Raw genomic sequence first — 24211 nt, forward strand, 5'->3', positions numbered from 1 at the left:
ACTTGGGGGTGACACTGATCAAAGTTACAATCTCAGAATGAAGTGAAGTATATCTCCGTGGACATGAATGACTCAGGTGTGGAACTGTCGCTCTGCACAACCAGGTTTGAAGGCGCTTGAGGCAGGTGAAACTTTTCTTAGAGGAAGCAACAAGGTGGGCAAAAGCAGTGTCTGTTAGCTTCTATATATCTTCAAACAGAGCTCTAGTGTGAGGATACAGTTTGGAAAGGTGTGAGGTAACCTCTGGTAATATCTTGCTTGGGGAATCCTGTCCTTTTAATACACCTCCCAACATTGATGCAGTTGGTCTGTGCAAGTTTCTTTGTAAGATGGGAAGACTGGGTCAGGTTCAGTTGATGCTTTGGCATTTGATTTATCTCCCAGAATGCCACAACTCCCATTCCACCCTGGTCAAATCTCCCAGGGATTTTAGACTGAACCAAATCCAGATCTTCATATAACTCAGCTTTCCATCTCACTTTACCTGTTTGCCTGTGACAACACACCAGTGTCTGTGCTTGCAACCTTTTCTGAGTGGCACACAATTTTACTTGGTACAATATACAATATCTTTCAGAAAACTGTCATCTCTTAGTGGACCTACTGGCCAGCTTTATGAGCATTAAATAACACATTTGTGATGCTGCTCTTGCTGGGACTTCCTACTAGTTGCATTTTACAAGTCAAGCAGTGGTTAAAATGAGCAGTTCAGAGGTGGGATTTGCTCTGATAGAAAATGTTTGTTGATATAAAAAATACAGCAGTGTGCCATTTCTGTACCTCGGCGAGGAATCATTCAACATGGACGTGTATGTATTTCATTACTAGTTATAGACTATAAGCAACATCATAGTCACAATTAGGAATATCAATGATTAATTCGTGACCACTGTCACAACTGAAGAGTTCTAATAATTCAGCATCAGTCTACATTTTTGTGTATGGATCAGGTTTTGTGTATCATGAGTTGTGAGATAAACACTCTTTCTAGTGATGCTGCGGGATGAGGCATGATGAATCCTACTGACTTTGGTGATCCCCTGACTTTTCCTTTAGCGCCACAATGAGTTGACATTCTTGTTTGAATTATCTATGCAACTTTTGGTTGGATTCCCATGAAATTTGGTGCAGACATTCTTGCCCCCCTCATGATATATTGTCACAACTTTGGTGATCCCTTCACTTTCCTAGCTCCATCATCAGGTCAAGATTTAAATGCGTCCAGCACTTTGGTTTATGACTAAATACCTGCAAAACTAATGACATTCCCATCAGCCTTAGCTGTACTTTGTGTTTAGTGGTAACTGGTAAATGTTAGCATGCTAACAAATTAAACTAAGATGGTAAACATGGTAAACATTATACCTGCTAAACATGTGCATGTTATCATTGTCATTGTGAGTATGTTAGCATGCTAAAGTTAGCACTCCTCAAAGCACAGCCTCTACAGCCAATGAGACCATCATCTAAATTAGAGTTGAATGTTTTGCCAAGATTTCAGATTGCTTTAACATTATTACACTGTTAATAATTTTTCAAATCTTGGGTATCAGCTGACATGTTTCTTACATCATCTTTGTGGATTTCCCTCTTAAAATGTTAAATGTATAACATTTAGGGTTATTGCCAGTGTGCTGCAATGGCTTCTATTTTACATGCATCACTTTACTTAATGCCACTGCTGAATTTCTTTTTGCCTTTCATCTCTAGAGATGGTTATTCTTTGTCTAATGCTGTATTCCTGATTTTTTTTTAGGGAAGAATTTCACTACAGTTAATGAAATACTGATGATGATAGCTGTGGTGAACTGTTACAGCTGTCATTGTCATGACAGGTAGGGCTTTTTTTAACTTCACCTCATCTTTTATTCTTCCAGTCAGACTTCATAGTCCTTTCCTTTTAGTCTTTTAGGCATTGTCACCCTGTCCCCAATCTAGGAAAAAAAGTCTTTGGAGCATCCTCCTAAGAATTTTCATCTTCTCTGTCAGGTTTGTCTCCCTGACTCTGCTGTCTCTTATTCCTTGAAATAAATAACGTTCTTCCTTCCTCTTAACTTTGTCTTGGCCCTCACCTGGAACAACACATGAATATGTAAAACACCACAGTTTGTTTTGCAAGCATATACCTATATCATATAATTCTTCCCTTTTATATATCTTAGGGCTTAGCTGATCACAAAATGTGTACTCTACAGGAGCAAATATTTTGACAGTGGCACTGTTGGAACAGTTTTAATTTCACAACTGTGAAATTGTTCAAAATTTGTATTTAAATTATTAATAAATTAATAATAATTATTATTAATTATCATACAGTCCAACCTCCTTTATAAGCAGTTTTGAGGAGGTTTTAGAATATAATTAATATAAATATAAATAAAATAAAATATGAGAATATAAACAGTCATTATTTGCATGGCCACAAGAGGTTGCCTGTCAGGAAAACATAAGCTAAGGCTGCAGCTAATGATTATTTTTGATTAATCTGCAATTATTTTCTTGTTTGATTGATTGATTCATTGTTTGGGCTATAAAATGTCATTTTTTTTATTTAACCTTTATTTAACCAGGAAAGTCTGAATTAGATTGAAATTGTCTTTTTTGAAAGTGTCCTGGCTAAGACAGGCAGCAACAACAGTGAGTTACAGACAAACAACATACTGTAGATAACACTAAAATATGCCACTAATCAGAATCAAGAATCACAAATAACAAATGCGGTTATAATCCCAAAGATATTCAGTGTACTATAATCAATATCGATCAATCACCAATCGTGCTCTACATAGACCAGTGTTGTCATTTTTATAGTGTGTACAGTCTCATTCAGTCATGATCAGTTTGGAAACCAACAAAATGCCTTACATCTATAGGTCACTATGGTTCGCATACGTCAGTGCACATACATTTACAACTTAAGAAGAAGAAGATATTACCATGAGAGAAAAGTGCAAAACATGAATCCATGATTAACGCATGAAAACCAACCATAAACCAAAGATTGTGTCATCTCCATTGGGGACAGTACTAGCAGTGGATCAAGTTCCCATCCCTTTCCCATGTCCAGTTCTTTATTTAGTCTCACGTGAAAGGGTTCATTCTTGTATCTCCTTTCCAGTGACAAGGTTGGCCTTTCTTACTCTGTGAAGCTTGGAATGAAAAAAATTCATTCATCAGATCAGCTCCAGAACTCTAGAGATTTAACTGACCTTTACAGATGCAAGAGGGGAAGCACGAACCCTGCTTTGAACTTCAAATGCATCATTTTGAGCTCTTAAAGATGCTTGGGCAGTTACAGATTGGTTGTCAGCAGAATTGGTTCAGGAGCATGCGATGGAAATATATTGTATCCTCACATGATAACAAGTAGCATAGCAAATGACTATTGAATTAAATAAAAATCCCTGAATAACAGCTGAATTTCAAAATATCTTGATAAATAGAAAACATCCTCTTTTTCAGTGCAGATGTGATATCAAACTGCTAGTCTGTTTGTAAAATGGCAAAAAGGTTCTTCTTTGCTTGTGTTTGTTAGTGCTCAAAAATCTTTCGACTACAATTACAAAACAACTCTCCTCAAGCAGCACCACATTTGTGGCAAAAGACCTTCAAATTAGACTTAAAAGGACAAGAATGCCTCCAAAAACAGCTATGGGAGCTACACAGTCTGCTGTGCTATGCTGTTTGAATACCCTGACCTTTCACAGCAAAGCACACACATGAGGTAATTGCATTATCCTTGTTTGCAGCTACATAAGAGAAGGCATGATTGTGTACTTTGGAGGTGTAATAGCAAAAGTGTAACAAGGAGCATAATAAATTGCCTGCTCTCAGGGAATTCTAGTTAAAGCAGTATTATTACGGGTCAATAGTGAAGTTTAGCTTTCAGGGAATCTGCATTAGGTAATATAAGGCAACTTCTGCTGAAGAAAGCTAAGCTTAAGGACAAGATTATGCCGTGGCTGTTAATGCTGAAGTTGCAGCTGTAAGCAATTAAAATAACCTAAAAATGACAGATAAACGTTTTGCAGCAAGAAAAATCCATAGAGGTATCATAAGTAACTAAAATTCCAAAAAGCTGATCTACTTAATATAACTTCATAGATTTAAAAAATACAGTATATATATTTCTATTTCTAAACTAAAAATGCTGCAAAAATACAGAAATTACATCAAATGCCTTCTGCAAAACATCCCTGTGGTCCAGTGAGAAATGTAAACGTGGTGGAAAACTGAGGAGGTGGATTAAATGTGCCCCGTCTCTGCCAAGACAATTATCTCCCTCACCAGTAAAGATATCACAAGGCAGTGGCTACTTTCCAAAAAAAATAATGGTACAAAATAAGACAAAGCTTGCTGGAAAAAACCCCAAGTGTATTTGTATTACTCAGGATTGTGTTTCAGGACCTTAACAGAGAACAACAGACCCATAAATCTACAAGACCATCAACAGGAAGCATCATTCACTAGCCAGCTAATCTAATTTCTTTGGTGCTTAATGTTTTGTACGTCAGTTATCATCAGTGGACACCATCTAGTCTACTTTGGGCAAAGACACGCATAAACAAACAGTGCTGCCCATGTTAAGCAATTGGGCTGTTCAGACAGAGCGCTTGTAATCTGCAGCGGTAGTTTTTCGCGTCTGTTCTATTTTCTCCGCGCACAGCGAGCAAATCTGGCAAGAAAACACACTGGTAATCTATTATAAACTAAATAAACAATATATTATATATGATATAAATGATCTGCTTCTGATAAATGATGAAATATGCATCCCATGCCTGCCAACCCCTTTGATTTTCCTGCCCCTCTTCCATGCTGTTCTCCCAGAGTTTCAATTCCCCCTGTTTATTTCCCCCTCACATAATGATGTAATATCAAAATCTGCCCATCCACTATATTTTTTAGAAATATTATCACTGCTGTTTGTGATTGTGTTTTTTAAATTATGTACTTATTCCACGTTTGTCAGTTGTGTCTAAACAGAGGGCGAGAGAGACGAGCAGATACACACACACACAAAAGCAGGAGAGAAGCCCCTCCCCGCAGATCATCACTCAAGGCGATCCTTTTAACTTAAAAAGCTTTACGTTATAAATTCATAAGGTTATAAAGATCTCTACGTGTGATTAGAAAAGAGCAAAGGGGCAGAATTGCTTGTTGACCGACATGGAGAAATGCACTTCTGGTGTGAATTGCCAGGCTACTGCTGGTGAAACTGATCTTGCTGAAGCTTTCACTCAGTAGGCTACCAGTTGTTATTCATTAAGGAAACACTAACTTTTAAGAAGCATAGGGAGAGAGCAAATATGGGTGGATAACAGTCCTGTTGGGCTTTACGCATGACGGAGACAGGTCTCCCTCTATACCTACTTCATTCAACAATGGGCTTCTCCCGTGTTATTGCCACAATTATTCTTTACATTGTAAAGATTATGTTCATAGATGCTTTAGGAATAATCATATTGTATTGGGTGCCTGTGCTATTGGAGAAGGCAAATCATATGCAGCGCTCACCATATCAAAGCTCAAAGCAAATAGCTAACATAGAAATAATCAACATGCAAAGCAAAGCGCATGCCCTAGAAATAAATAACCATGTTGCACAGTGGCTATTTCTAACCTGATGCACAGAGGATGTAAGAATTATTATTCCAAAAAGAGACTTGAGACTTGACTCAGACTCTTGACCAAAGACTTGAAACTTGGCTTGGACTTGCATAAAATGACTTGTGAAGATCTCTGGCCCGTACATACTAAACAATATTAAAATGCAAAGTAACTTGTATCACCTGCATTTTTCTCATTTTGCTACAGCGAAAAGTCAGGGTGGTTTTATTTTGGGAATATAGGGCCCTGAGATCCACCTAAAAGAGAACTAACTACAGAGAAGTTATGTAGAGGTACAGTAGTTATCCTCTGTAATTAAAGGTGCTAATCTTTGCCATCAGCTGCTGAGTGTTTTACTGAAATGAATACTGCATGCATATGACTGCAAATAAATCTGTCATCCACACAGTATTTTTAACCAACACAATATAGAAGAAGATGAAGAAAGAGGGGAGGACAGAGAAAAGCAGAGAGAGAGGCTTGTATTTATTGGAAAACATGTGCCGTGCTGTCTTCCCTAATATCTGACACCATAACTGGGTATAAATTAAGGCAGTTATTTTAGTTGGCTAGGCAGCAGAGAGCAAACCTAATATTCTCCTTTATTCCTCACAGACACAGTGACAAAGTGACTTCATAAAAACACACAACAGCAGTGATACAAACAGTGGCTTCTTTTGGCTGGGTTTTTGTATAGATTTTGTAACACACTTTGTCTTACAGTATAACAGACCTGTTATTTGGCAGATATTAATGTGCCGTCAATGGGCAATAGTGCAATGACTGTGGATCAGTTAATACTCAAGTACCTCTGGTTAAATGCAAGAGGAAATGTGATGAAACTGTAAGAACTGCTGCCTTTTCACTGACATGAAGTGAAAAGGTAATGACAGAATTTTTGGGGGGGATGAATTGTTCCCTGCAACACAAGTCACTCTTATAGAGTTGTTCAATGACTAGGAACATTAAACACTGCCTGACAGGCTGACTGTGCCAGTAGATATTATCTGCTCCTACGCAGATGTTACTAACCAACCTTTAAGGCATTGTATTTGTACAAAGCGCATTTATTTAATTTGTGATACATGGCTGTTAGGTTACAAAGATATTGTATTTTAGTGATTAATTTATGAATTATGTCATGTGTGTTGTAGAATAATACTAATTAACTTCATCAAGTAAAAGTCTTGCCTTATAGGTACATGTAGATGAGTGGTGTGTATTAATGTTATTATATGTTTAGATATGCATGCTCACACAGATTTGTATGTGTGTATACGCTCAGTTGCCAGTTTATCAGGTACACCTAGCTAAAACTAATGCAGTCTAATACAGCAGTTCTGCAATAAATCCTACCTTCATGAAGGGAAAAATAGAATAGTTTTTGTTGCAACTGTTTTAGAGAGGTGTTAATTCAACTTAATGATCAATTTGGAGGCAGCAGTTTGTGGTGCTGTTGAACTGTATTGCGTTATACTGACAGGTGTTTCTCTTACTTTGTCCACCCCATTTATATCAATGAGGGTAACACCTGTCTTTATAATGCAATATAATTCAACAGCACTACAAACACCACCAACTACCTTCATGAGGGTAGGATTTATTGCAGGACTGCTGTATTGGGCTGCATTAGTTTTAGCTAGGTGTGCCTAATTAACTGACAACTGAGCGTAAGTATATAGGTATACACGTACCTTAATGTAAATGCTTACATGGCTTTACTGTATTAAGAACACATCTTTTTTCTCATTATTATTTATTTACTTTTTATGACAATAAAGTATAAAAAAAAGTTTTGCACCATAATGAAATTATCTATAGTTTTTCCAAATATGAAACATTTCTCTGAGGAATATCTATTTTGTTGGTGTTGAGTGCATGTTTGACAATACATCAAAGTCAGTGTATGAGACAAATAATATTAATGGAATGTTTTTGGAAGATAAACACAGGAACTGTACTTTGAAAATATAGCTGCACAGAATATTTGTTATCAACTCACACGTGTTTGTGCACACATATTCACATGCAAGTATAATGAGTTTGACATTACCACACCATCAGAGACACACACTGCTAAAGTGGATGCAGCATTTGACAATACAAGTGTAATTAATGGAGTTGGCTCTCCCAACCAACTAAATTCCCTGAACCCTTTGCCTCCAGTTAATCCTGCTGTTGCCTTGTGAAGACTCTTCTCCACCTGATGATGAGCGAGTGATTCCTGCTGTTGTCATAAATAACACTCAGCTCTCCTGGATGACATCCAAGCCGACTTCATATCAGCAATAGTTCCAGAAACCTCCTGCCTTGGCAAACAGCTGGGCAAGATTCATTATTTTCTATTGCTCCTTCTCCCCATCCAGCTTTTTTCCTGTTTCACCCCATTAGCCTCTGTCGCACTGTGCATTTAGTTCAAGGATTATCAATCAAGAAATATATTTCTCCAACAAAAAGTCACTCTGATGCTGCAGTATTTTCTTGTAAAATGATGGAAATCTACAAATATTGAATGATATATATCTACAAACATAATCTGTTATCATGACATTTTAAGAATTTATACAACAAAATACAAAAAGGGTTTTTTGGGGGGAAGTTTTTCCTAATCTGAATCAAGGGTCTAAGGACAGAGGGTCGTATGCTGTACAGATTGTAAAGCCCCTTGAGGCAAGTTTGTGATTTGTGATATTGGGCTATATAAATAAAATTAACTTGACTTGACAACCACTTTGTCTTTTGGTGTTCAGAATTCAAAATAATGCAATAACAAAATTGTGAATTTAACATAACCTACAATCAATTAATTTATTAACATACAAATGCTATGATTATGTTGTTTTGTTCTATTGTTGTTGTAGTTGTTTTTGTAGGTTTTTTTGTATGTAGTATCTATTATTTTGTTTCTGTATGTGTATGTATATACCTCTGAGTAAGTTTAATAATAATTTTAAGAAAAAATAAATTACTATATCCTTCATCGTTTGCTGCTGTGAATGATATATGATAATTTAATTTATAGTAAATGTGGCTGTCAAGACTTGAACTCCATCATGACACTTATTCAACATTTTGGCAAAAGCATATTCAATTTGTGAATTTAAGCCAATTTGTGCTTTTATTCAGAAATGAAAAAATGTCCTTTAAGCCTCAAAACACATCATGACGAAATGCTGTGTCATTATTTCCAACATTGCATTCAACTGATAATCTGATATATTTGTGCACAATTGTCTTGTTGAGACTAAACAACATTTTATGAAGTTGTAGTGCTATTTTGCGAATATACACACTTTTAACTGCTTTGACTAAAAAGATGAAAGACGGTAAATCTAAAAGCTAAGAACTTTTGCAACAGAGCTACAGAGAAATGATTATATCCAAAAAGATGCTTGACTGACAAGACTCAAATATAGCCTACATTATTTCAAAAGATGACATGATTTAGATTTCAGCAACAATAAACCAACTCAATGTGTTGCCCATTAATAAGAAGAGAAACTGAATTTAAGACCTTGAGAAGCACCTATGCTGCTCGAGCTTATGGAAAGCAATTATTATGTTGTCGTTGTGAATCACACAGTGAAGACAGAAATAATGGATTTCACTGCTTAATTATGGTGAAGGAAACTTAATTGCTTGAGTGCTTTCTTTCAGACGAGTCCTTTCAAAGAACTTGGATCTTTTCAATGCAAATGGACTGGTATAAAGATTCACATATTGATTTAAATAAAGACATTGCACATATGTAGGGGCTGAATTTAGCACATACAGGTTGTCTTTATAAAGTAAGTCTTGTAGGCTTTTTGGTCTACATTTTGTCAGACTTTTGAAAAGCAAATGTATTATTTTCTATCCTTTTGTACTTTACAGAATGTCACTGCATTTGTCACTGTATGACTTCTCAAACATGAGATTGATGTGATGTGAAGATGTGATCTCAGTCTGTACTAAATTTAGTTTACATACAGATGTCATTGATGTACAAAGCATCCTCAGATTCGTCCAGTGTCCTGATCTGTTCCCAGGGCTTCAGCAGGTGTTCTGCTCATCGACAGTTTTCCTCCAGAGAGGAGGCCTGTATGTATGAGCCACTGCTGAAGGATCAGAGTGTAGCCTGAAATTAACTGGATATTGATTCAGTGCAGAGCAGTCCCCAAGACAGCAATTTGAAGGTACAGCAAACAGATAGTTTGGCAGCACACTGCTCTGAATTCAGACCACTCAGTGACTTAGAGCGTCTTCATTTGATCGTAGAGCCTGGAATTTCTGTCCAGTTAAGAGGCCACCTACAACACAACGACTGACACTAACATTGTACTGTCAACACTGTCTCCAAGAGATTATGCTTATACAGTATACTACTAATGTACAACAACAAATACATTTTATGTCTTTATTTGATAGCTGACAGTAGAGAGATGACAGCAAATGAGGGGAGAAAGAAATCGGGAATGACATGCAACAATGGTCTCCAGCTCGATGCGAAGCAGGGACGTTGCAGTTCATGTTCAGCACTTTAATCCCTAGGCCACCCCAACTAATGTGTTTGCGAAAAAAATGTAATGCCACCCCAAAATATGTTTTTTATCAATGTAATCAAAAAATGTTTTAATTAATGTATCTGCAAAGTTGCAAAATGTTCACTGACAATGTATTCATTTGTTTTTCGAACAATATCCACTTGTAGCATCTAAAGCCTGATTGCTGTTGTTATGGTTATGTTTAGACACCCAAAGCTCTTGGTTTAAGGTACCCTGTGAAATTTTCTTGTAAACATACGAAATTATATTTACATACATCCTCTTACCAAAACTCAACATCCTTAATGCCTAACAACCATGTTAAAGGGTAACTTCGGTATTTTTCAACCTGGACACTATTTCTCTTGTTTTTGTGTCTACATGCCTAATTGGGTCAACAATTTTTGAAATTGGTCCAGTATTGACCGAGAGGGCTGCAGCCGGCAGCTGTGATACCGGCTGTAATGTAATCATCTGAGGCAATTGCGCACCGTCAATTTACGTCCATTAAAAGTGCTTGTTTCCGCTACTGACAGGTTCAGATTGTTATTATAGGTGTCCGACAACATTATGGAAAGGATCCCTACAGAGATAGACCTTTTTGTTAAAGAGTCAGATCTTTTTGTTTAACCAGAAACAGCTGTTATATCGCTCTTCTCAAAGCTGATTTTAAAAATATTTTTAAACCTGTGTTGTTTACACTTATGTTTGCTTGTTGGCAGTGTTCTTCCCTGCCTTTCCTGGCATGTTGTTACAATGACATGATGGCATCCCTGGCCGAGCTCTCAAGGTGTGTGCAGATCAACTGGCGCATGTCTTCACAGACATTTTCATCTTCTCACTGCTCCAGTCTGTAGTCCCCACATGTTTCATAAAGACCACCATTGTCCCTGTCCCCAAAAATACACCCCAATCACCCCAGCCATAAACTGTTCTGCCTGCTGCCATCTGGCAGATGCTACCTCAGCTTCATCCCACAGGCCATAAGACTGTTGAACTCTTGAGCTCTCAAGCTCGTCACTATGACACTTTACTCGCACTGTATTTATACATGGATGTCACTTTACACTTTACTACTTTATACTACTACCGTACCAACACTATACTTACTGGTACTGTACATAAATATTCTACTGCAATGGCTCCACCTGCTAACTTCCCTAGTTACTTATTGTTTACATCTTAGTATACTGTATATATTTATTACTACCTGTTTATACCTGTACACATCACAGTATAAAAAGGGGCGTAAAAGTAACACTGCATTTCAGAAAAAGAACATCATACCAACGGTAAAATATGGTGGTGGTAGTGTGATGGTCTGGGGCTGTTTTGCTGCTTCAGGACCTGGGTTCTGCAGCAGGACAATGATCCAAAACACACCAGCAATTCCACCTCTGAATGGGTGAAGAAGAACAAAATTAAGACTTTGGAGTGGCCTAGTCAAAGTCCTGACCTGAATCCTATTGAGATGCTCTGGCATGAAATTAAAAAGGCAGTTCATGCTCAAAAACCCTCCAATGTGGCTGAATTACAACAATTCTGCAAAGATGAGTGGGCCAAAATTCCTCCACAGCGCTGTAAAAGACTCATTTCAAGTTATAGCAAATGCTTTGCAGTTGTTGCTGCTAAGGGTGGCCCAACCAGTTATTAGGGGGCAATCACTTTTTCCACACAGGGCCATGTAGGTTTGGATTTTGTTTTCCCTTAATAATAACAACCTTCATTTAAAAACTGCATTTTGTGTTTACTTATGTTATCTTTGACTAACATTTAAATTAGTTTGATGATCTGAAACATTTAAGTGTGACAAACATGTAAAAAACAAAAAGAAATCAGGAAGGGGGCAAACACTTGCTTCTAAGATTCTAATTAGATTTTGTTCCACTTACATTATTATGTTTCTATACATACTTTTTTATACATATCTGTAAGAGCCTGAGATCTAAGAATTTCATTGCCCAGGGCTGCTTCACTGTAATTGTTGTGCATATGACAATAAAGAACTTGAACTACAACTTGAATGTTTCCAATGAACATAATCCAGGCACCTATTACATTTCATTCGAAAAGTATATGGGAAGACAAATAAATATACCTGGAATTTCTGGAAGACAGGATTGGTAATGTACATCTAGGGGTTATAATACATATACGCTATTTTTGATTCTTGCTTTGAACACGATAACTGAGAAACTGACATTCATTGTGTAATACTGGTACAATGTAGCCAGGAGACCAGACGAATCAGCCGAGCTCATGTTCATTTGCTCTGGCAGGTACGTCTGGCCTCTCTCCCATTCAAACAGATTTCCACCCATCCTGGATTTGGTCGTGCCAATCACAGCCGTTTATCTAATATGGGGCGGGTTTGATACGATGACTGACAGAGTAGCGTTACCGGCCCAGATTTGAAGTCACATGTTTCGATACTCTGATTGGTTGATACAGCACAAGGGCAACACACTCACAAAACTCAGATCAAACTGTCAAACTAGGCAGCGCTAAGCAAATATGAATCAAGATTATGTTACTGCATTTCGCATTTGCGAATTAATCTGCCGATGCCAGGCTAGCTACAATGTAACATATATATCAAAACTGTCTCCAAAAACTGGTAATTGGGTTGCTGCTGAGTGGGCTATCATGGATGAGTTGTGCAGTGACAGCAGCCATTAAGTTGTGTACAGAGAGCACCAGGCTGGCTGTAGGCCTCCAGGGAGATATGTCAGATCCTTTTAGTGGAAGAGGAGAAGAGTGATAGAGCACCCCACCCTCATGTATCTCCCACACAATGAGCAGCCAGACCACTTAAAGAATGCCAATGATTGGCAGCCTGAAATCTACAAACTGCTTATTGTGCTGCTAAAATGTATGAATAATACATGCCCAGCAAAGGGTATGTTGCAGTGTCTTAAAATGAACCCATGTACCAATAGCAACTGTATACACCTTTGAGGTTAATAAATATTCTATTGGTACTGCTTTTATAGTGATTTTTTTATGGATCTGTGGTTTGTCTTTGTGTGGTTGGCTACTTTTGTTTGTGGCTGTTGTAATAAAGTGGCAGTTAGAGCAGCTACACTTGCACCAAGGTGATGGTGCAAAATGCTGAGGAAAGAAAGACTATATTGAAATACATCAATTTAACACAAGGTAAAGTGCTGAATGTTTCTGAATTGCTGAATTTTCGGTCACCATACCGGCAAAAGTTGTTGGAAATAATTGGTTCCTTTTACTGTTTAAAAGGCACAAATTGTAATCCAATATCTTTTATTTAAGTCAAACTCAATTTATGAGGTACAAAAAATTACAGATTGAGGTTTAAGGGTCTTTTAGGCAACAAGTAACTTCTAACAATGTAAAAAAAAAAGTCTGAAGCAGTAGCCCCACAGTGTTGAAAATGGTTGTCTAAATGCAGCTACAGCTAATGTTTTTCAACTTAAATATACAGTATATACCAAGTGGCAGCAACCTAGTCTATAGGTTTTTGAATTGCCTTATAAAGTGTATGAGTCATATTTATGTCAATCACAAGATGTGACTGGAACACACTCACACGTTTTAATCGTTGCAAATCAACGTAATTGTACCCTCTCGTGATGACAGGAGGTTCAGCTGATAGGAGATTTTTATAACCTCGTTCATTGTGGCATTTCCTTGCACATATTTGATATACCACATTATATATAATTTAAAGAGATAAAGGTGGGAAGTGAGAAAAAAATAAAAACAAATGACATGTGCCCAACTAGCTATTTGAATGCAAAATAGCAGCACAGAACACACAGGTGATTAGTATGCTGGTAATAGCCATACTCTTAAGGTCATTAGAACAGATAAACACATGCAGCACATTTGCAGAATCCTTAATGCCGAATTGTCTGCTTTCTCTCAGGGCAGAGACAGCTGTGAAATGTTCCTCAACAGGCCCAAGTCTCATAATATTTCCATTTAAATGTCAGGACAAAGAATACCAAACTGCAGTGTTATTCAGAAAGAGAAGCAGGCTTTAGGCTGACAAGATTAGCTTCTTTATCCGCTGCCTCCTACTTCACTCTCTGTCATGGTGCCTAAATAAGCCTTTCCTCAAGCTTTTTCCAGAGACATACTAAACTGCAGATTCTGCTCAGCACCCTGAGGCGACATCAGACCCAATCTCCCTCCAATTGCGTGACATCAAACAAGTTTAACCATTTTGAAGCATCACAGCAGAGTGCAAATTATCTGAATATGATCTTCCATTTAACATGTTACGACCTAATGAGAACCTGATTGATCTGCCTCAAATATTTCTCAAAATAGTCTACTTGTATTCACTGGAGATACACTCATGTCATATGTTAGTTTTAACATTGTGGTGCTGGCGCTAGGGGTATTTGAATAGGTTATCGCTATTGGTGCTGAGCATAAATAGAAATGCAATAACCCTTGAGACTCCACATGAATTTATATGACATGTAATCTGACCCAACATGAGCAGAACTGGGAAAAATAGGCACAATGAAATGTATAAAATGAGCTAAATCTCTTTTGAGTTGCATGAATGAAATCCTGTCTCTCCATCCTTTTTTTTAAGTTTTAAAAGTTTAAAAATAATTATTTATCTTGTGTGCTTGAAGATAATCTCATGAAACAATACAGAACTAGGTTTAGTGCAATTTGAGCCCTATCTCCAACAGATAGAGGATATTACAAAGCTATGGATTACGTTTATTGAGCACATCTTTGGTTTCTGGCATGAAAGTCAGACACACTACATGATCATCCACCACCCCAAACTGAATGCTGGCATTGGACGTAAATTGTGTGCTACACAATTATCCAATATGAAAAAAACAGTGAAACAAGAAAGCTTTTTAAAAAAGCATTGTTTGTTACAGTGAGTGTTCTAGAGTACATTTCCAGACCAGACCACAGAGTATTCAGTATTTACAGTACTCAGTGTACTGTACTGTCTGAGTCAGTGTCTTCGTTTAAGTCTTGTCTCAAAACACATTTTTATCTGAAAGCATATCCTGATTTTACCTGAACTGGCTGTTTATTTTACTGTTTATTTTATTGCTTTTGTGTATTTTATGTGTTTTATTTCTTTATATTTCGTAATTCACTATGGTATTTTATTTTTCTTGTTGTGAAGCACTTTGTACTTTGTTTTACTAAGTGCTCTATAAATAAAGTTTTATTATTATTATTATTATTATTATTATTATTACTGTTCAACTGAAGTTTCCCTACAATGTATAATTTTAGGATAACAAAATAAAGACTAAATATCTATAAGAAACAAGTCCTAAAATTAAACAACAAAATCAGTTGTTTGTCCATGTAAAGACACATAGAAGTGATTTTTGATCTGACCCCCCTATCGGCAGGATGGGATGGTATCATTTGTTTGTTCCTTTCAAAATCGCTACAAATCACAGTTGAAAAATAAATCAATTTTATGATGTGACAACAATCTGGTTAAGGTTCGGTTAGGTTTGAGCACAAAAACAACTTGGTCAGGTTAAGGGAAAGTTCATGGTTTGGGTTAAAATTAGTACTTCGTTATGGTTAGCGAAACATGGTGGTTTGGGTTCAAATGACTACTTCGTTAAAAGATATGGAAGCTTCGTTGTCATGGTTACAATGATAAACACGTGGTTAAGGTTATGAAGCCATTGTGGTCAAAAAAAGCTAACATTGATTGTCCATTGGAAACAGGAAATGAACAACTGTCTCCTGTGTCTGATTTTTTGTTGACCCAACCATCCATCACAACCTCCTCCCTACGCCGACTCTATAACGTCTCCTGACTTCCCCATTTGCCCCCGCCATAACTAACAACAACTAACTAACTAAAAACAACTGATACTATTGTTCTTCTTGGGAGGACAGTCCCTTAGTGGGGTAACATGTTGACTTTCAGCCCTTTTCCATACACATGTGCTGGCATGGTGCGACTCGGTTTGCCACTGGGGAGCAAGAAGGTTCTGGATTGGAATTCTGGCCTTGGTTCTTTCTAAGTGGCGTTTGCATGACTGGTGGCATGACTTGTCACATGGCTTGTCACAGTAATAACTTCACACCTAAAAGTACAAAAATCACAAGACATATTAGTAATTACCCTGTCCTAGGATATCTACCCTTTTAAACCCTGTCTTTACAGGGGAGTGGACTGCACATCAGCTCTACTGACCTACCTACAAAATCTGTTGACCTCTATCTAAGGTACCAGCCATCACAAATATTTGGCTTTCAAGAAATGACACAAAAAGAGAAAAGTGGGTTTTTCACAATTTTCAATTTACTGCAACTCTAGTGGAGGTGGAAGTCATAGCAAGTGTTCACTTCCTTGATCTCATCACTGTTTCCACTATTACATCTTAAGAACGGTCAATAATGTGCTCTGACCTCCAGTCACTCTCAAGCACACAGTCAGATTAGCAGGGGAGGCCCTGAACAATACAACACTGCGGGAAGACTGCTGTCTGTTTACATTTCCCTTTGGTATCAAGTCAGCATGTTCAAGGCGTAGATTCATGGAGCACTACAGAAGCACCGTGAGTATTGTAGAACAACTTGTTCCCTATTTGTAGTTTAATTTAGCTCATTCCAAATGAATCTGCCTCTACGAGTCTCACATCTAACACTGATTCTGTGCATCATAACATGGACAAGCTCAACAGTCAATGAGATAAACTGGTCAAGTTAGACAACATTTGTGTAGAAGCGGAATTAATCTTAAAGCTGCATTACGATTTGTTTGGTGGTTTATTTGTTTTGCCACTTGGAGGCAGAAGAACTCCAGAACACGCTGCCAAACCCACAGCCCGGACATTTATTTTGGCATGTTAGCACACAGCTATATTTACATATCCAGCAGACACGGAATAACAGTAGCATTGATCTGGAGTCAGGTTTATGGCCATCTGGCAAATTTAAGATCATTATTCACTCTCCTTTAACTCTTTGATATCCACCAAGTCCTGAGAAAAATATTTGGGTTTCGCTGCTAGATGTTCAGCTTTATTCACCAGTAACTTGCCAACTTGTCTGGCCATTACAGGTACTCTAAATAAAGTTCAAGTTGAAGTTCAGTCTACTTATTCCCCTAAACTAATTTATGTTTGGTGACTGATGATTATCTACTGGCTGACATTTTGTAACCGGCTTACTTAGCTACAGTGTTTAATTAGTAATGCTGTGTTTGACACTGGAGGTCAAGCATTAGCATGACAGTGTTTGACAAGCATTGGTTCCTTTAGCCCTTTTAGCTTTCAAAACTAAAATCTGTCAACAAACAGTGCTCCAGTAGCTCTTAGTCCCAGACCTGCCATTCTCATCCTCTCCCTCGACGGATATCATCACAAATTGGTTTCTCGTCTCCCACACACCCATGAAGCTGGGTGTTGAAAAGGTGAAAATAATTATTCGACACCTGTAATGTTGGGGTCAATAAGTAAAGGTCAATCCAAGAGGGAAAAAAAACTGCCATTGACTAATAACAAAAGACTGTGATTGAATTCTTGTTGTTATTTTGTGCATTTTAACATTTTGGTAAGCAGAGACAAAAGCATATTTTCATTTTCATTTTGCTCCTTATTAACATTCTACTTATTTAGCATAAGGTTATTATTATCTGCTACAACTGAAATTGATTATGGTGTTGCTATCAAATTAATTAAGTAGAGTTCTTTTAAAGGCTAGAATGCTGCATGGATGTGCACCATAAATACAAATACAAAATAAATAAATTGTTTCCAATATACACAACACACTACTTAAAAATTTTGACCTTTACTTAAAGAGCACTTATTAGGTGAACCACTATAAATTTCATTGAAAGCAGAACAGTTGTGGCAAGTTTCAATTTAAAATGTGCTTAAAGTGTAGAAGTGATGTCTTTTTAGATAACCACCAATCAGGCCAAGATGTGAAAAAGCCTCATTCCCTAAAGTTTTTCAAATTACCTGAGACACCCCAATCCATCACATGGAAGACTAAAATATATGTTGTGTAGACGTACACATTTCCCATCCCAATTCCTTGTGTGAAATGATTCATAGTGTATTGTAAATGTGTCATTTTGACACCTGTTTATAAAGAATAGATCTGCTATATATTTTCACTCAAGCAGTGCCACTGATGCTTGCATAATTTTCATGATACATATCTGCCTTAGAGGCCTTTATGGAGAAAAATATATTTAAGTGAACACAACTTAAAAGAGGAAATCAAATATTGATTCCACTCCACATGAGAGCCGTGATTCTGGAGAGGATAGACCACAGGCATCGGATCTTAATCAAGTGTCGGGAGAGATGCAGAGATGCCATCTGGTGGTCCAATTTCAGCCAAGCTGTTAAGAGAAATGTGCTCTCTCTGCTAGAAGCACAGACCCTGTGAACACTGCAAGCCTCTCATCATAGCACCATAGGCTGCGCTCCCATGGTAAAAGCTGGCAAGCTGTTTTGGTGACTGAAAAACTTGTCCAGAGTTCAAGTCGCATCAGTTTCAAAAGTTTTCCAGTTTGTTTGTTGTTTGCCATGCAAATGATGTGGTGGCTCTGAGGCCATGAGTCAGCCTCCTCTGAGTGTGAGATCAGTAAGCAATTGTTTTAGTGTTTGAAAACTTTTTTTTTTTTTATGTGTTAGGGGTCAACTAGAAACGTTCTCTGGTTCTAGAGCACGTAGATGTGTGACTGGTAGTGCTGTCAAAATTGGCCATAAATTATGGTTGAATATTGTTTCTAAAAACACCATTCGAATATCTATTTTTGCACATTATGTCCATAAGAGGGCAAACTAATACAATGAGAGACATACTTACTTACTATAGGTGTATTTATTTCAACATAAACATGTCTTTTAAAAGATCTACATACCAATCCATTACAAAATAAACAAATAAAATATTTAGGCTACGCTCTGCAATGCTCCGAGCGAGGCTGCTAGTGCTGGAATGCTAACTGTAGCTTGCATAGCTTGCATACAACTTTATCTCGAGGTTCCACAATGCAGTGCAAATCACTCTCTCTGGAGCCAAGTTGGGTTGTGAATTCTCTGCCATCATTACCACACGGTTGTTGTTATTTGCTTGTTTCAGCTTGACCTACATTTCATTTTCAATCAATGAAAGTGACGTTGCGTGACTCCTGTCCGACATGCAGTGCATTCAGTACAACCGCCCAAGCCCATGCAAGAACTCGCAAGGTAGAGAGCCACGGTAGTGCTGCTTTTTTTTCACAAATCGAATATTAATTTTCACAATCGAATGTCTGTTTTATTTTTACAATTCGATTATATAATCGAAATTAGAATATTCGTTGACAGCCCTAGTGAGTGGTGTGTCAATCTTGATTGAAGCAAAAAACACTGTTCCTACTGAAACTGACGTGACCCATCTGTTTGTCATGTGAATCCCACCATCAAACTCAGTTTTTAACCAAAGAGAATACAAAACTACAAACTATAATCACTTTCTGTCAGGCTATAACAGCCTAGCCATTACCCTGAAATTTTCTCTTTGGAGCACTCTGAACAGAGAAAATTGTTGACAACAGTATTGCAGAAGAAAGTAGATATTCCCAGTATTGTGACAGAAAAAGAAGCACTATCCTGGTATGGGAACTGACTCTAATTTAGACACAAAAAATACACTAACTGACATGAAGGGTACATTATATTGTAAAGGCCTTAACTGGTTTACAACTGATACAATTTTGAAGTAGGATATTACGGTGTATTTCAGTAAACTCAATTTAAAATGGGTCATTTTCACTATAATTAGCATTCTAAAAGACATATTAAACAGAAAACAAATCTGAGTTTGAATTCCTTGCGTCAATTGTTATCTCGTTATATGCCAAAACATCTTTTTGAGTTCTGTATCTCACTATTGCTCCATATCACACCATATTTGCGAAGCCACATCCACTTGCATTTGAAAGCCTCTCAGAACTATACCCTAAATAGATATTCCATTTCACCTGGAAATGCATCATATTACTGAAGCTAAAGATGCTCTAACTTCATTTTCACTATGACTTTAAGTGATGTTTTGATTGTGCAAACATCTGCACAATGCGGTACAAACTGACAATTAGTCTAAAAACTACTTTTAGATGTGTGCATGTTAAATTGAAAATTTAACATACACAGTTTGTTACAGTGAACACTGCATGTACGGTGGTTGTATGTAACACATTTTAGAATTGTGTGTGTTCCTAACATAACTCAGAGTTAACGACAGTTGGCTATCAGCTGACAGCATGCCCACCCAAAGGTAAATCCAGTTTGTTCTCAGGGATACTCAAGTTGATGAACATAATTATGCTCCACAGATTCCTCACAGATTGCACACTCCTCCATTGTAATTTTCTTGAAAAGCGTGACCTGAGCACGCCAGGTTGCTGTCCTGGGGTGGCAGGCTGCTGTTTTGCTGATGAGTTACTTTACAGTGTTCACACTGAGCAATTGCCCTCAGTTTACCTCTGTGTTGGGAGCTCTCTGTTCAGCTCTCACATGCCGAGCATCTGCGAATGAGAGGTTTGGGCTCACGTCCAGGAAGCGCTCTGTTGCAGAAGGAGAAGAAACCCTACATTCAGACTGCATGTATTAGCTCATAAAAATGAACAGTAAAGGGTTTTTAAGCTTTACTGCCCCATTGAGCGTTTATTGAGCATGCATGCTGCTTTTGAATACCCCCCTACACACCTACACACAACATTACATGTTTGGCTGGTTTTATACTGCTCCTCAAATGTATTATTTGATCATTTGTAGGCTTTGTTGATGATTGTACGTTGAGGCATTGGTATACAGGGAATCATTGGCATAAACATCTGTAAACACTCCAAATATGGCCAATGTTCAACGTTTGATCAGGTTTAGCAAGCCTGCCTTATATGAACATGTATGTATATACTTTCCATCTAAACTAGTAACTACTTTAATAAGAATTATTACACTTAAAATTGTGTATTTTGGCTATATATAGATTATATACCCACCTCTGAGCCACAGCAAAAGAAAAAAGAAAGAAAGAAATTCATTACATAAAACCGCTGCCATCCCAGTTGGAAAGGGGTAAATCAGGCTGACAAAAAACTCATGCAGATTATGATTATGCTGCCAAACTGTCACTGAACACTGAAAGAGTCGTGGCGCTTAAAACAAGACTTTTACTGTTCTTCAAAACTAATTTTCTATAAACTATGAAAAAGTATGCTAAAAAAAAAATCAATGTGTGCAATATACGTCAAAGTAAGGATCTGCTTAGAACCACTAGTCTCTGAAGAACTCTTACTAGTTCAAAAAGTTCCTTAATGGTTGTTTTAAAGAGTTGCTGTATATCAAGAGTAATTTACCTTTGGAGAACCCTTTTTAGGACAAAACACCGTCTTTTACAGCAAACCAGCTTGTGTAACTTCCTACTCTGACATTTTTGTGAAGTGAGAAGAACCTCAGAGAGATCAGCACTCACGTATGTGAAATTAATTGCTGCACAATAATTATCCTGTAATTCAAGTGCAATGGCTGGTATTGACATGTGTTCTTAGATTTATCTAAGAACTTTAGTGAGTATTTAGTGAGTATTGACCTCTCATTATAAATGTTTTATACCCCCCATTATAAAATGCCCACCTCTACATAGACATGGTTCCTGTTAGAACCTCAAAAACATTGGAGGGCTTTTTGTGCAACCCTTTTAAGAATGATAAACCAGTTACTGTTAGTTCTAAGAAGGACCACTTATGATAGGTGCTAGATTAATCTCTCTGTGGTGCTTTCAGACAGAACGAGAAGTGAATTTTTGACTCACTTTATTGGCACGAATTTGACCACTGGACCGTGCAGTCCATGTTTATTCACCCCAAACAGTCAACGTACCAACTGTACAGACATTAGCTGTAAACTAGCTAGCAATGTACGCACCAAACATGTGTGGGAGTGTTTGTGTGGCAGCTCATCCTCTAAGTGATCTCAGAACTCATATTGAACTGAGTTTCCCTTGAGTCTCTCTCCTCTTTTCTCTTGTCTCTGTATGTTTATGAAGTAGATTCATTATGGAAAAAGCACAAATTTGCCAATCAAGATGAAACATTTTCAACTCAGGCGAACATGCCTTTGCCTCAGTTTGTGCTGCCCCACCTAAATACAAGGCTAATCGCATCTTTCCATTGACTTTGTATGGAATGGCACCGCCTCTAAAATTTGCCTCGCATTCTATCTTAACACAACATTTGAGTTTCCTCTGTCCTATCTCTGGGGTTAATTGCACCTGAAATTGCTCGAAGACACCTTTATGGCTTTAGTTTGCTTTTCTATTTGTTTGAAGGCAAAACCTCCTCTGCGGCATATGTAGTGTTTTAACTGTCATGACACGCGCCATAGCAGGTTGATACGTGTCAACTCGTCAGAATACACCATTTCCCAGCGTCAATGTGCATCAACACTGCAGAAAGCAGCAATTTTACAACATTTATTCCCCGGGTCAGTGCATCCTGTACAGTACCTTGACTACTTCCTCAGTCTGTACAGCGTGTCCAGACATTACAAAGTGCATCAATTGACACGCATCAAACAGCCTGTGCGTACCCATAAGAGTGTTTTTTACCCTTTTTTTATGAGATAAACACTACACACTGTAAGCTTAGATTTGCAATGTTGACTTTTATTAAAATGCATTAACTCTATGTAACATGTAACAATCAGAGAGCATTACTCTAACCATTATTTTCTATAAACATTAAACCTTTAATGGAATTCATTTAAAATATTTTTTAGATAATTTGACATATACATTGTATGATAGCTTATTAACAACATATTAGAGTACTACTTTGTGATCGCTCCCAAGTCAGTGGCATTGTGTTAATTAAATATTCCATCTGCTTAGGAGACTCTGTGTCTTCTCTGAGATGGAAAACAGCCTTTCTGTAATATCCTCTGTGTAATCTCACAATGGAAACGGAGACTGAGCTCCATCAATTTAACTCATGAATTACTGTCAGAAGTGCGATGAGCTATAACAATTTAATGTGTTCTTATTCTTCAATAACATTACTGAGGGTGTTTTTCTGTGTGAGAGATCAATCTACTCTGGCTAAAAACTAGTTCTCATATGAATGTTTTGTGGCTCCACCCATGTTGACTGGGAATAGGTCAAGGGAGTAAAACAAAGGCTGTTAATGCACCCATAAAAACATACTTATATCCAGTGACAACTTCCAGGCAGATCGGCACCACTTATTGAAAGAGCTCACCAAGGGCTCAGTGTTTCAAATGCTTACGTGTCACAATAATGGAATAGTTAGAATAGAATAATAATAGAATAGAATCTTTCTCTCCAGGAATACAGTTGTACATCACATGAGAACTAAGAGAATAATCCTACATACCATGTTCTGATCTGTGATTCTGCAAAGCACTGACAGTGTATACTGACAGGGGAAAAAGTCGTACATTCAATCCCGTCTCCTAGTTTGACGCTGTGAGTTTAAAAGAATGTTTAGAATGTTAAGGTTTGGGGTTGTGGGGCAGTAATCGAAGGCTCACTATGTTTTAGGCACGCTTTTAAATAGCCATTTTCCTGATTTTAAAGCTGCAGTAACTGATCTTTTGTTGGCCATTAGAGTGCAGAATTACTCAACAACAAGCTGAAAGACACTTACCTGTGATATAGTATCACAATATAAAGGCTAATGTGTGAAAAAGAAAATTTGACAATCCAGCAGATATGGAGAAACATTGGCATTAATCGAGAGTTGTGTTTCTGGCCACCTGGGAAATGTAAGTCCAAAATTCACCCTGCTTTTTAGTTTTGGTCTCCACCAACTCTTGATGAAAATATTTTGGGTCTTGCTAGATACTCCACTATGTTCACCAGCTAGTTGCTAACTTGGTTTTTCTGCCCTTTAGTGTTGGACAGGTAGTGTACAGATGTCAGACCTTGTTGCTAAGAAAAGCTCCTTGTTGCCACTGGAAACAGGATTATGAGTAGAATTTGTAGATCGCACAACCAAAACAATGGGGTTAGGGGGGTTACAGCAGGGCTGATGATTTCTGTGGGTTTGTCACTCCAAGCTATCG

At 37.6% G+C, this 24211-nt stretch overlaps 1 protein-coding gene across 3 annotated transcripts in view; it reads right to left on the reverse strand.

The window, feature by feature from the left end:
* Positions 1–24211, reverse strand: part of gpc6a (glypican 6a) — a 238289-nt gene that overhangs the window by 160066 nt on the left and 54012 nt on the right. The window contains exon 2 of one of the 3 annotated variants that reach the window (XM_044193707.1): positions 20609–20691. The exons of the other annotated variants lie outside the window; for them this stretch is intronic. The gene's annotated coding sequence lies outside the window, so the exon portion shown is untranslated. The remainder of the gene's footprint in view (positions 1–20608; positions 20692–24211) is intronic. 3 annotated transcript variants of the gene reach the window in all.

Source organism: Siniperca chuatsi, linkage group LG1, assembly GCF_020085105.1.
Source record: "Siniperca chuatsi isolate FFG_IHB_CAS linkage group LG1, ASM2008510v1, whole genome shotgun sequence".
NCBI lineage: Eukaryota > Metazoa > Chordata > Actinopteri > Centrarchiformes > Sinipercidae > Siniperca > Siniperca chuatsi.